This window comes from Bufo gargarizans, chromosome 1 (assembly GCF_014858855.1).
Source record: "Bufo gargarizans isolate SCDJY-AF-19 chromosome 1, ASM1485885v1, whole genome shotgun sequence".
Lineage (NCBI taxonomy): Eukaryota > Metazoa > Chordata > Amphibia > Anura > Bufonidae > Bufo > Bufo gargarizans.
The window spans coordinates 123,427,702-123,442,128 of record NC_058080.1 but is presented as its reverse complement, the minus strand read 5'-3'; the positions used below and the strand labels follow the sequence as shown (position 1 = coordinate 123,442,128).

General features: G+C 46.4%; 1 protein-coding gene across 1 annotated transcript in view; it reads right to left on the bottom strand.

The window, feature by feature from the left end:
- The window catches only part of SNX25 (sorting nexin 25), a 237,870-nt gene that overhangs the window by 62,795 nt on the left and 160,648 nt on the right, over positions 1-14,427 (bottom strand). The gene's annotated exons all lie outside the window — the stretch shown is intronic.

Sequence of the window (14,427 nt, the reverse complement as noted above, 5' to 3'; positions counted from 1 at the left end):
TTTGACGGACTGGAATCACTGATCACGGACGCGGAGAAAAAACAGAGGACTATCATTTTTTTTTCACAGCTCCATAGAAATGAATGGGACCTCCGCTAAACTGTGACAAAAATGACGGAACGGACGCGGATGCACACAACGGTCTTGTGCATGAGGCCTAAGTCTCAGTTTAAGTGCAATAAACAAGCTGTAAAGCATAAAGTGATGAAACGTGGTCGGTTTTCATTCGTTAAGGCGCTTCTTCTAATAAACCACATTACAGCTTCAACGTTTCACAGAAGACTGACTCCCCCCCCCCCCCCTAAATGTTGGGTAGCAGTTCTCTGAAAGTGGAGGGATAGTCGGTTTTATGTTTTCTAATTAAAGAGGTTTTCCACTTTTAGGCCTCATGCACATGACCGTTGTGTGCATCCGTGTCCGTTGTTCCATTTTCCGTGATTTTCTGCGGACCCATTGACTTTCAATGGGTCCGTTGAAAACTCGGAAATGCACCATTTGTCATCTGCGTCCGTGATCCATGTTTCCTGTCCGTCAAAAAAATATGACCTGTCCTATTTTTTTGACGGACAACGGTTCACGGACCCATTCAAGTCAATGGGTCCATGAAAAAACACGGAGGCACACAAGATTGCCATCCGCGTCCGTGATCCGTCTGCATACAGCTTTTTCAGAGCTGAGTTTTCACTTTGTGAAAACTCAGATCCGACAGTATATTCTAACACAGAGGCGTTCCCATGGTGATGGGGACGCTTCAAGTTAGAATATACTAAGAACTGTGTAGATGACTGCCCCCTGCTCCCTGGCAGCACCTGATCTCTTACAGGGGGCTGTGATCCGCACAATTAACCCCTGAGGGTTTTTAATTCATTGGTGGCCACCCCCCCTCGGACCCCCTCCCCTGTATTAAATTAATTGGTGGCCAGCGCGGCCACCCCCGGCCCCCTCTCCCTTGTATTAAATTCATTGGTGGCAGCAGAGAGTTCCGATCTGAGTCCCAGTTTAATTGCTGGGGCTCCGATCGGTTACCATGGCAACCAGGACGCTACTGCAGTTCTGGCTGCCATGGTTACTTAGCAATTTTAGAAGCATTATACTTACCTGCGCTGTCTGTGACCGACCGGACGCTCTTCCTACTGGTAAGTGACAGGTCTGTGCTATAAGCAATGCGCCGCACATACCTTTCACTTACCAGTAAGAGGAGCGCCCGATCGGGAAATAGCATTCTGAATACAAAATGCATAGTACAATAGCGCTGAAGGGGTTTAAAAATAAATAAATACATAATTAAACTCTCCTTAATCCACTTGCTCGCGCAGCCCGGCTTCTCTTCTGTCTTCTTTTTTGCTGTGTGCAGGAAAAGGACCTGTGGTGACGTCACTCCGGTCATCACATGGTCCGTCACATGATCTATTACCATGGTGATGGATCATGTGATGGCCCATGTGATGACCGGAGTGACGTCACCACAGGTCCTTTTCCTGCACACAGCAAAAAAGACAGAAGAGATGCCGGCTGCGCCATCAAGTGGATTAAGGCGAGTTTAATTATTATTAATTTTTTTTAACCCCTCCAGCACTATTGTACTATGCATTCTGTATTCAGAATGCTATTATTTTCCCTTATAACAATGTTATAAGGGAAAATGATACAATCTACAGAACATCGATCCCAAGCCCGAACTTCTGTGAAGAAGTTCGGGTTTGGGTACCAAACATGCCGATTTTTATCACGCGCGTGCAAAACGCATTACAATGTTTTGCACTCGGGCGGAAAAATCGCGCATGTTCCCGGAACGCACCTTTTCCCGCAACGCCCGTCTGAATTTATATTCAGCTAAATCTGTGGTTACTGCTGTGGCTGGTCAAGTTATTTAGTGTCCGACAAAGCACAGTTTTTGTTCTGGGTTGAAATTCAATTGCCAAATAAGCAATTCCATAAATCTGTGGTTTCTGCTGTAGCAGGCCAAGTTTAAATTTATCCATAAAAGGGTATATTACATTGAAGGTGCGGATAGTGTCATCCTCAATAACTTCACACGCTACCGTGCATTTCCAAGTCTAATTCTGTCCGTAAACGTATACCTGTCATCCAGGGCCTAAATACTAGGCCTAAAATGTATATTCAGCTAAATCTGTGGTTACTGCTGTGCCTGTATTAGTGTAATACGGTACCTAAATAGATAGCCAGATAGTGTTAGGTGTCTGTAAAAAAAGGCCTGAATTTGAATTCAATACATTGGGCCAAATAATTTATTTCTTATTGTGGTGAACGGTAACAATGAGGAAAACATCTACGGACATGGTCGTGGTGGTGTTAGTGGACCCTCTGCTGCTGGGAGAGGACATGGCCGTTCTGCCACAGCCACATGTCTTAGTGAACCAACTACCTCAGGTCCCAGTAGCCGCCAGAATTTACAGCGATATATGGTGGGGCCCAATGCCGTTCTAAGGATGGTAAGGCCTGAGCAGGTACAGGCATTAGTCAATTGGGTGGCAGACAGTGGATCCAGCACGTTCACATTATCTCCCACCCAGTCTTCTGCAGAAAGCGCACAGATGGCGCTTGAAAACCAAGCCCAGTCTGTCACATCACCCCCATGCATACCAGGGAAACTGTCTGAGCCTCAAGTTATGCAGCAGTCTCTTATGCTGTTTGAAGACTCCGCTGGCAGGGTTTCCCAAGGGCATCCACCTAGCCCTTCCCCAGCGGTGGAAGACATCGAATGCACTGACGCACAACCACTTATGTTTCCTGATCATGAGGACATGGGAATACCACCTCAGCACGTCTCTGATGATGACGAAACACAGGTGCCAACTGCTGCGTCTTTCTGCAGTGTGCAGACTGAACAGGAGGTCAGGGATCAAGACTGGGTGGAAGACGATGCAGGGGACGATGAGGTCCTAGACCCCACATGGAATGAAGGTCGTGCCACTGACTTTCAGAATTCAGAGGAAGAGGCAGTGGTGAGACCGAGCCAACAGCGTAGCAAAAGAGGGAGCAGGGGGCAAAAGCAGAACACCAGCCGCCAAGAGAGTTCGCCTGCTACTGGCCTACGCCACCTGAGACCGAGCACCCCAAAGGCAGCTTTAAGGAGTTCCCTGGCGTGGCAGTTCTTCAAACAATGTGCTGACGACAAGACCCGAGTGGTTTGCACGCTGTGCCATCAGAGCCTGAAGCGAGGCATTAACGTTCTGAACCTGAGCACAACCTGCATGACCAGGCACCTGCATGCAAAGCATGAACTGCAGTGGAGTAAACACCTTAAAAACAAGGAACTCACTCAGGCTCCCCCTGCTACCTCTTCTGCTGCTGCCGCCTCGGTCTCTTCCTCCGCCTCTGGAGGAACGTTGGCACCTGCTTCCCAGCAAACAGAGGATGTACCACCAACACCACCACCTCCGTCACCAAGCATCTCCACCATGTCACACGGCAGCATTCAGCTCTCCATCTCACAAACATTTGAGAGAAAGCGTAAATTCCCACCTAGCCACCCTCGATCCCTGGCCCTGAATGCCAGCATTTCTAAACTACTGGCCTATGAAATGCTGTCATTTAGGCAGGTGGACACAGACAGCTTCAAACAGCTCATGTCGCTTGCTGTCCCACAGTATGTTGTTCCCAGCCGCCACTACTTCTCCAAGAGAGCCGTGCCTTCCCTGCACAACCAACTATCCGATAAAATCAAGTGTGCACTGCGCAACGCCATCTGTGGCAAGGTCCACCTAACCACAGATACGTGGACCAGTAAGCACGGCCAGGGACGCTATATCTCCCTAACTGCACACTGGGTAAATGTAGTGGCGGCTGGGCTCCAGGTGGAGAGCTGTTTGGCGCACGTCCTTCCGCCAAGGATCGCAGGGCAACATTCTTTGCCTCCTGTAGCCTCCTCCTCCTACTCGGCTTCCTCCTCCTCTTCTTCCACCTGCTCATCCAGTCAGCCACACACCTTCACCACCAACTTCAGCACAGCCCGGGGTAAACGTCAGCAGGCCATTCTGAAACTCATATGTTTGGGGGACAGGCCCCACACCGCGCAGGAGTTGTGGTGGGGTATTTAACAACAGACCGACGAGTGGTTGCTGCCGGTGAGCCTCAAGCCCGGCCTGGTGGTGTGCGATAATGGGCGAAATCTCGTCGCAGCTCTGGGACTAGCTGGTTTGACGCACATCCCTTGCCTGGCGCATGTGCTGAATTTGGTGGTGCAGAAGTTCATTCACAACTACCCCGACATGTCAGAGCTGCTGCATAAAGTGCGGGCCGTCTGTGCGCGCTTCCGGCGTTCACATCCTGCCGCTGCTCGCCTGTCTGCGCTACAGCGTAACTTCGGCCTTCCCGCTCACCGCCTCATATGCGACGTGCCCACCAGGTGGAACTCCACCTTGCACATGCTGGACAGACTGTGCGAGCAGCAGCAGGCCATAGTGGAGTTTCAGCTGCAGCACGCACGGGTCAGTCGCACTGCGGAACAGCACCACTTCACCACCAATGACTGGGCCTCCATGCGAGATCTGTGTGCCCTGTTGCGCTGTTTCGAGTACTCCACCAACATGGCCAGTGGCGATGACGCCGTTATCAGCGTTACAATACCACTTCTATGTCTCCTTGAGAAAACACTTAGGGCAATGATGGAAGAGGAGGTGGCCCAGCAGGAGGAGGAGCACTTTCAGGCCAGTCTCTTAGAAGTGACTCAGAGGGAGGTTTTTTTGCAACAGCAGAGGCCAGGTACAAATGTGGCCAGCCAGGGCCCACTACTGGAGGACCAGAACGAGGAGGAGGTGGAGGAGGATGAAGCATGTTCACAGCAGGGTGGCACCCAACGCAGCTCGGGCCCATCACTGGTGTGTGGCTGGGGGGAAACAGAGGACAATGACGATACGCCTCCCAAAGAGGACAGCTTTTCCTTACCTCTGGGCAGCCTGGCACACATGAGCGACTACATGCTGCAGTGCCTGCGCAACGACAGCAGAGTTGCCCACATTTTAACGTGTGCAGACTACTGGGTTGCCACCCTGCTAGATCCCCGGTACAAAGACAATGTGCCCACCTTACTTCCTGCACTGGAGCGCGATAGGAAGATGCGCGAGTACAAGCGCACGTTGGTAGACGCGCTACTGAGAGCATTCCCAAATGTCACAGGGGAACAAGTGGAAGCCCAAGGCGAAGGCAGAGGAGGCGCAAGAGGTCGCCAAACGCAGCTGTATCACGGCCAGCTCCTCTGAGGGCAGGGTTAGCATGGCAGAGATGTGGAAAAGTTTTGTCACCAGGCCACAGCTAACTGCACCACCACCTTATACGGAACGTGTTAGCAGGAGGCAACATTTCACTAACATGGTGGAACAGTACGTGTGCACACCCCTCCACGTACTGACTGATGGTTCGGCCCCATTCAACTTCTGGGTCTCCAAATTGTCCACGTGGCCAGAGCTAGCCTTTTATGCCTTGGAGGTGCTGGCCTGCCCGGCGGCCAGCGTTTTGTCTGAATGTGTATTCAGCACGGCAGGGGGCGTCATTACAGACAAACGCAGCCGCCTGTCTACAGCCAATGTGGACAAGCTGACGTTCATAAAAATGAACCAGGCATGGATCCCACAGGACCTGTCCATCCCTTGTCCAGATTAGACATTAACTACCTCCCCTTAACCATATATTATTGTACTCCAGGGCACTTCCTCATTCAATCCTATTTTTTTTAACTTTACCATTATATTGCGGGGCAACCCAAAGTTGAATGAACCTCTCCTCTGTCTGGGTGCCGGGGCCTAAAAATATCTGACAATGGCCTGTTCCAGTCGTGGGTGACATGAAGCCTGATTCTCTGCTATGGGACCTCTCTCTAATTGATATTGGTTAATAAATATATATATATACACACACACACACACACACACACACACATATATATTTTTTTTTTATTCATTTCCCTATTCCCTATCCACATTTGTTTGCAGGGGATTTACCTACATTTTACTGCCTTTTGCAGCTCTCTAGCTCTTTCCTGGGCTATTTTACAGCCTTTTTAGTGCCGAAAAGTTCGGGTCCCCATTGACTTCAATGGGGTTCGGGGCGAAGTTCGGATCACAAACCCGAACATTTTCAGGAATTTCAGCCGAGCTTCTCGAACCTGAACATCCGAGTGTTCGCTCAACTCTAGTTATTCCCCTTTATTTATTAATTCTGTTATCCCTGGAGCAGATGATTGTAGCTAATACTTAGCTATGAGTTTCCTAGTTAGATATAAGATCTTGGCAAGCGCCAACTGTATCAGATCTGTAGTAGGAAAGTCCATTACACAGCCCAGGAGCCCAACCCTGGGGACTTTTGGAAGAAGTCTATGATGTTAGGCTACCGAAAGGGTGCAAACTGCAGACCACAGGCCTGAGAGAGTTGGACATGACGACAACATACGGGCCGTGTCCGCCTTCATTTTACATAGCAAAAGAGGTGTCCTATACACCCTGTGTAGTAAATATAACTGTTACCTACGCTGTGCCACCGATAAAGAGAGTGACGGAGTGTAGGCCAGAACATTTTCCCACTGGGTGTCGGAAAGGGGGCCAACATCCGCTTCGCACCTATCCTTCAGCCCCTGTAAAGGGCCTCCAACACACTTAGGCAAGAGATCCCCATAAGTAAAGGAGATCAGTGTTTTAGATGTAAGGACTAGAACTACCATATCAAAGACGCCAGGACCAGAGATGGGTAATCGTATTGTGCGCCCCTGAGAATGAACGGCGTGCCGCAGTTGAAGATATTGATAGAACAATTTGGTGCATCTTTAAATAACAGTTTTGTCTAGAAATGATACTTCAGTTTTCCTTCAACACTCTTGTACTGGAGTCTGCAACTTTCTAAAAGGTTTCAATGATAAATCTGGAGTCAAACTCATCAAAACTGGAGTGAGTGGTGTAAAATGCAAAAAGTTGCAAAATTTCTGCGCAAGAGAAATTCTTGAAGACACATCTGAAAGACTCATGATGTCTGTTTCAGAAACACCTATAAGGTCTTATGGCTGGAGGAGCTGTATCCAGCCACATATCTGACACGCAGTATTACATGGTCGCCATCCATATGACAAAAGCCTTTTATTTTTAGCCCTCACCCCCAGCACATGTAAAAGGGTTATATCAATGAATCAGACGTGGATTTGCTATACTCTGTATGATGAGCTTTAGTGGAGTACGTACATAGGGACTTACACACGGATTTGAAGTTCTGCAGCAAACTGGCTCCGGAGGTTGTTTCAGCTACGTACATCTGCTTATTACACTTGCTAACATACTCAGAGTATTGATTATCTTCTCAGAGTAATCCGGGAAATGCGCTCGGGGCAGCAATGTTCAAATGACTTGCTCCTAATGAGTAAGGCTACTTTCACACTCGCGTTTTGGCTTTTAGTTTGTGAGATCCGTTCAGGGCTCTCACAGGCGGTCCAAAACGGATCAGTTTTGCCCTAATGCATTCTGAATGGAGAAGGATCCGCTCAGAATACATCAGTTGCCTCCGATCAGTCTCCATTCCGCTCTGGAGGCGGACACTAAAACACTGTTTGAAACTGAGCCAAACGGATTCGTTCTGACGCACAATGTAAGTCTCTGACACAATCTGGCTCAATAGAAAACGGATCAGTCTCCCATTGACTTTCAATGGAGTTCATGACGGATCAGTCTTGGCTATGTTACAGATAATACAAACGGATCCGTTCATGACGGATGCATGCGGTTGTATTATTTTAACGGATCCGTTTTTGCAGATCCATGACGGATCCGCCCAAAAGGCGAATGAATGTCTACTTCACTTAGGGTTTTCTATGGCAATTCAGTGACAACTGCTTGCCTCTGCTGTGATGTTCCATTTGGAGCCTGGTTATGGACAGATGAACACAAAGTGCTGAGGGGAGTACATTTACATGCTCTGCACAGACCTGGCGGTACATAAACTCAGGCCGTATACAGGCACAAATGTCACAGCTCAGTACAGTACAGACCTTATAAAACAAAATCTACTGGGAACTGGGTCTCATGAACAGCAGCGGCGTCTGGAGGAGAGGTAAGTCGATTTATTTATTTTCTCTGATCTGAGGTCTAATTCACATGGGGGACTTATTAACATGAAGGTTTGATTGGGAGTCTCAAACATTGGGGGTCTGATCTGAGATCTGATTGGAGCAGGTCTTATAAAAATTGAGCATCTAAGGACTGATTGGGGGTCTGATCTGAGGTCCAAATAGGGGCCTTATTAACAATGGAGGTCTAATCTGAGGTTTGATAGGAGTACTTATTAACATTGGGGGTCTGTTCTAAAATCTGATTAACATTGGGGGTCTGATTGGGGCTTTGAGGTTTGGTCTGATTTACATTGGGGGTCTGAGTTGATATCTGATGAAAAATACTTATTTTTCTTATTTTCCTCCTTTTAGGGTCCATTCACACGTCCGCAAAATGGGTCCGCATCCGTTCCGCAATTTTGCAGACCCATTCATTTTCAATGGGGCAGGAATGTACCGTTCGCATCTGCATTTGCGGATCCGCACTTCCGTTCCGCAAAATAATAGAACATGTCCTATTCTTGTCCGCAATTGCATTTTCCGGCGATGTGCGGTCTGCAAAATGCGGAACACACATTGCTGGCGTCCATGTTTTGCGGATCCACAAAACACATACAGACGTGTGAATGGACCCTTAAACCGAGGTGCTTTTTATGGGCAGGTGTGTCTTATAGGGTGAAAAATATGATATAATGATGAATATAACTCTCAGCTTCGAGTTGCCACTGCCGTATCTTATGGGAGCTGGCAGGAGAATGCATGACGTAATCGCGGCCCTTTTATTAGAATGTATCATTTTTTTTTTTAAATAATGTTCTCAGTAAAATTACGTTATAAGTCAATAATGAGTCAGATCCTGGAGCTTTCTAGGAATACAGATTACATCCAGTCACAACTGTGAGCAGAAAAAGGTCCATGTTTCTCCGATTTAGGTCACTACATGATACAGGACAGAGCTGACAAACCAGCCGCAGTATGTGAGGGATCATCAAGAGGGCACCGTCTGGACTGATTTTGTGAGCTCAGCCCACGTTTGTACCCGTTTGATCTGGGTGTGTTCGTCACTATGCTGATAAAACTCCAGTGCTCGTAGAGTTTGACAGAGACTGCTAGTTCCATGAAAAAATATATACAGCGGTCCCTCAAGATACTTCCAAACAGAACGAACCGGCAGCGGATAAAATCCAACCTGTAATCTTTATTGAAGGTTCATAAAATCATAAAAATGGCACCCTAATAAAATTGCTGACGCGTTTCAAACAACTTATGTGTCCTTAGTCATAGTCAATAAATCGTTTGAAGGGAGTCAGTAATTTTATCGGGGTGCTGCTTTTCTTACTTTTGTATTGCTGTGGCAAGATCCACTGCATGGAAATCTATTCGTCTGTGACTCTGGGAGTTTTGAAGCTTTTGTATTTTGGTCCCTGAAGATACAATGGCCTAAAGATACAATATTTTCAACTTACAATGGTCTCTTTAATGGGCCTTTGTAAGTTGAAACTAGACTCTAGACTTACTATGGGCATTTCCCTGGTAAAACACCTGTACTGGTTGTGTGGTAGCGCCTCATTACTGTATAGTGCGGTACTACAGCTGCTGTACTGACCCGTCTGCGCCAGGCGGGACGGCTCCATTTTAGGTTTCTGGTACACTGCGCACTATACAGGATGCTGAAGAAGCCCCCCTTCCTCATCATAGATCGTGATTTACAGCAATTTTCTGGCCAAACCTCTGAGAGGCGTGTGCTTCTGCATACATTTGGCGCATCCTCTGGTGGCAAAGGGAGAATCAAGACCGGCAAAGAAAACACTGGTCTTGATAAAAAAAATTTTTTATGCAATGCAAAAATAAAAATGGTATCACCCTGTACCCATGTTTTAAACTAACTGTGCAGAGACTTAGGCTACTTTCACACTAGCGTTCGATTGGATCCGTTCTGAACGGATCCGATCATATTAATGCAGACGGAGGCTCCGTTCAAAACGGATCCGTCTGCATTATATTGGCATATAAAAGCTAAGGGTGAAAATAGCCTCAGACGGATCCGTCCAGACTTTCAATGTAAAGTCAATGGGGGACGGATCCCCTTGAAGATTGAGCCATAGTGTGGCATCTTCAAATGGATCCGTCCCCATTGACTTACATTGTAAGTCTGGACGGATCCGCACGGCCAGGCGGCCACCCGAACGCTGCAAGCAGCGTTCAGGTGTCCGCCTGCTGAGCGGAGCGGAGGCTGAACGCCGCCAGACTGATGCAGTCTGAGCGGATCCGCATCCATTCAGACTGCATCAGGGCTGGACGGAAGCGTTCGGGTCCGCTCGTGAGCTCCTTCAAACGGAGCTCACGAGCGGACAGCCGAACGCTAGTGTGAAACTAGCCTTACAATGGCTTTTCTACATGTCCTCTGTGTGAACGGAGCTGCTGAGGGGAGATGCTTGTTCTCAGAAGTAAAAGTATCATCTCCTGATGTCAGTAATGTTGCTGGTGTCCATTTGTAAGTATTCAAAACCAAGAAAAATCCAGCTTCCAAGATGCAAAAGGTGGAATCTTTATTGTGCGATTAACATCCAATACAGGACATCGCAGGTTACAGTAACGCGGTTCAGACCACAAGTAAATCAGGGTTCTTCATCATGACAAAAACCTTGTGTTCAAAACTCAGTTAAAAAGGCTAGTCCACACCTGACACCCCAATCATGGAGTCACATGACCCGATTACTCCGACTCAGAACACGTGTCAACCATAAGAAAAGGGGGTGGGGAATACACATGAAACATATGGAGGACACATTAACAATGCATAAAAGAAATGAATGGCAGGCAAATATGAGGTTAATACTGCAATATGAGATCCTGTCTCTTGTTCAGACCTTCAGGATAGCGCGTGGCGAGTAAAAACATCCAAAAAGCTTCTCTATTAAGCAGCTTTCTCCTCAGATCACCACTTCTAGCTGGAGTAAAGACCCTTTCTATACCTTCGGCTCTCAAATGGTTCCCTTCACCACCATGTACTCCTGCAAAGTGTTCACTAACTGCGGATACGTTACGATTTTTGTAATGGGGAATGTCTGATATAAGTTTGCGGATTCGCGATTTTATTTGATTAGAGGTACAACTTAGGCTGAGTTCACACCAGCGTTCAGCCTTTCCGTTCTCCTGCTCCGTTATAGGAGCGGGAGAACGGAAAGGACGGATTGGGCACATAACTGAGCCGAGCAGAGCCTACGGACCCCATAGACTATAATGGGGCCCGTTAGGTTTACGCTCAGAAGATGATTTTGGAGCGGAGACAAAAGTACTACGGACCCCATAGACTATAATGGGGTCCGTTAGGTTTACGCTCAGAAGATGATTTTGGAGCGGAGACGAAAGTACTGCATGCAGGACTTTTGTCTCCGCTCCAAAATCATCTTCTGAGCGTAAACCTAACGGGCCCCATTATAGTCTATGGGGTCCGTAGGCTCCGCTCGCCTCAGTTATGTGCCCAATCCGTCCTTTCCGTTCTCCTGCTCCTATAACGGAGCAGGAGAACGGAAAGGCTGAACGCTGGTGTGAACGAAGCCTTACATATTGCAAATTGGCAGGTCACTAAGTAGATAGCATTTTTTATGTTACAATTCAAGTAACTATTGATACTAAATTTTTTGCCATTAGCCGTAGAATGAAAAGACTGGCTCACTTGAAAATGATCGCAACAAATGCACCTACCGTGCCCGCACTTGTAGCTCCCTTTCGTTGAAAGCCAGGTCGGTGTTACATTGTTTTTTTCTTTATATAAACTAGGACTGATGAAACTGCCCAATGTGGGAGATTTTTTTGCAGCACATCTAATGCCTCCCGTGAGGAGGCGTTCCTGAGTTTTGACGAACTGCGCATGCGCAAACCGACAGTTTATGGAAAATCTCAGCGGAGTTGAGCTTTACACCGGGACACTGCACATGCGCAGGAGAGCCTTAGTAGGGAAATATTACAGCCCAGTGCGCAAGCACGGCTAACTCCGGCTAACAGATCGTCAAAACTCAGGAACGCCTCCTCTTGTCATTAGCAGTGCGACGGGAAGTCAGGAGGTAGGGAAATCTCACGAAGTAGGGTAATGTAACGCTACAATCGTGCAGCCCTAATAGGAAGCCTCAGGCGACCCCCCGGAAAAGGGCCGATCGACCCCCAAAGGGGTCGCGACCCCTAGGTTGAGAACCGCTGACCTAGAGGTAAGTTAGGGAAAACTTCTGTATAGTGAGTGCCTAGTCGGGCAAGGATTTATTGTTTTGTGACTTCATTGTGCCATGTGCTGTGTGACAAATAAAGCACTGTTTGAGCTTAAAAACTCCCTGTTTGATGAGAAGTCTGTCATTGCCGTCCCCTGTGAGAGAGCGATCCCTTACAATGTCTTTATTGGAATAAATCTCTCCAGCAGTACAATGAAATAGACGTCTACTGGAAACCTGGAACTCGTTTCAAGTCTGTTCAGTTGTCCACATCTTTTATCATGGGTAATCACACAGTCGCTGAAAGCGGGCGTCAATGTACCAAACGTGGAACCAAGAAAAGAGATGCAGATAAAAGAGCAGCTGTGAGCAATAATTCCCTTTTTAAGCGATTCAGGACATTCATGAATTTTTGATAGGCTTCATGTTGGCAGTGATATCAGGGGAGCGGGGCCCTGTTAGTTTTATCTATGCCTGTGTAGAGCAATACTACATAATAATGCACTGATCTACAACCATGCAGCCTGCTCCTCACCAAATTCACAAGAGAAGCCAATATACAGATAGGAGCAATCAATGGAAGACAGAATTCTAAGGCCATGCTCATTGAAATTCTCCCTCAAGGGAAACGGTAGGCTCTGATATTACAATGAAAGGATTAGGGCAGATTTCTACTCGATAGATTGGTAAAGATTGAGATTTTATATTTTATTACCCACTTGCATAGTAAACGTTTCTTTGATAAGATGACAACAGGAGTGATCTACTCCTCAACCCTTTATCTGCCAGGTAAGTTTTCACACTTTTGACAAACACAAAATCAGAATATATATATATATATATATATATATATATATATATATATATATATATATATATATATATATATATTCTATATCCATATATTTTCTGAAGCTGGAGATAACTGGCACATTGTGAAAATGCCACCCAGCACTCAATTTCATTCAAGGCTGAGCCAAGACGCCAAGATGTAAGATGCCAGTAAACATTTGAGTCAGAGTCGAGAAATTTCCTGATGAGGTGCAGTGGGTGAGTAATTCTCCTTTGCCCACTGATATAAAACAGGTCCACCATCTCAAATGTGAATATCAGAGCACATAACCTTCCTCGCTGGAAAGAGGGGTGATAACATGAAGAAAAGTTCCAGTCTTTTAATTGCATTATCATCTTTGTACACACAGATTCAATAATGTCTAATAGGTTAATTATGGATCAACCCATAAAAATTAGACCCTAGTAGTAAGTGATTGGCCTGGGTCACTTGCAGGATTCTCTGGTATTACGGTGGGACATAACACCCCAGTCAGTGACCAGATTGCCTATGCCTGCAATAGGAATAATAGTTGTGGTCGTCAGCGGTTACTTAGTGCAGCATTGTAGAACCATCCATGATACAGACAGGAATGACTCGAGTCATTGGATAAGCTGGACGGCCATGTGCCAAAGAAAATAAGCAGGGAAATAAGGGTCAGATGAAAACCACAGTAATATCTTAGCGCCTTGTACTACAAAAGCAGAAATAGTATTTTTCATGTTTCAAGATTATTGAGTCTTTTAAGAACCGGAGCAACCAATATGTACATTTACCGTATAACTCTTTATTTGCAAGCAGTTTCTCATCACCTGTATCAAGTTTGATAAATGCATTTTATTTTACAACAGACCTTTTTTGGCTTTGAAACAATTCAGAATGTATAATTAAAAGGAACCTGTCAGGTTGTACATGGTGTTTGAGCTGCAGGCAGCATGTTATAGAGCAGGAGGAGCTGAGCAGATATATAGTTTTATGAGTGAAAAAAAATTATAATTCAGTATAATGTGTAACTTATTATTTTATATTCCTGATCATTCTGGGCTGTGAAGTCCAGTAGGAGGTCCTATCCGTGATTGACCGCCTCCTGGACGTCAAAGTCCAGAATGAGCAGTAAAATAAATGAATAAATTACAAGGTTTACTGAATATTTTCCCATAAAGCTATCTATCAATCTGCTCAGCTCCTCCTGCTCTATAACATGCTGCCTGTAGCTTAGTTTTCATTGTCCTGGAGAACAGGCAGTGATGAGCATGACCATATCTAAGACAAGAGCCTCTTATCCAGTAATGGATGTGCACTGATCTCAGTATTTGTCTGGAGTTTAACGCTTATCCAAAAAA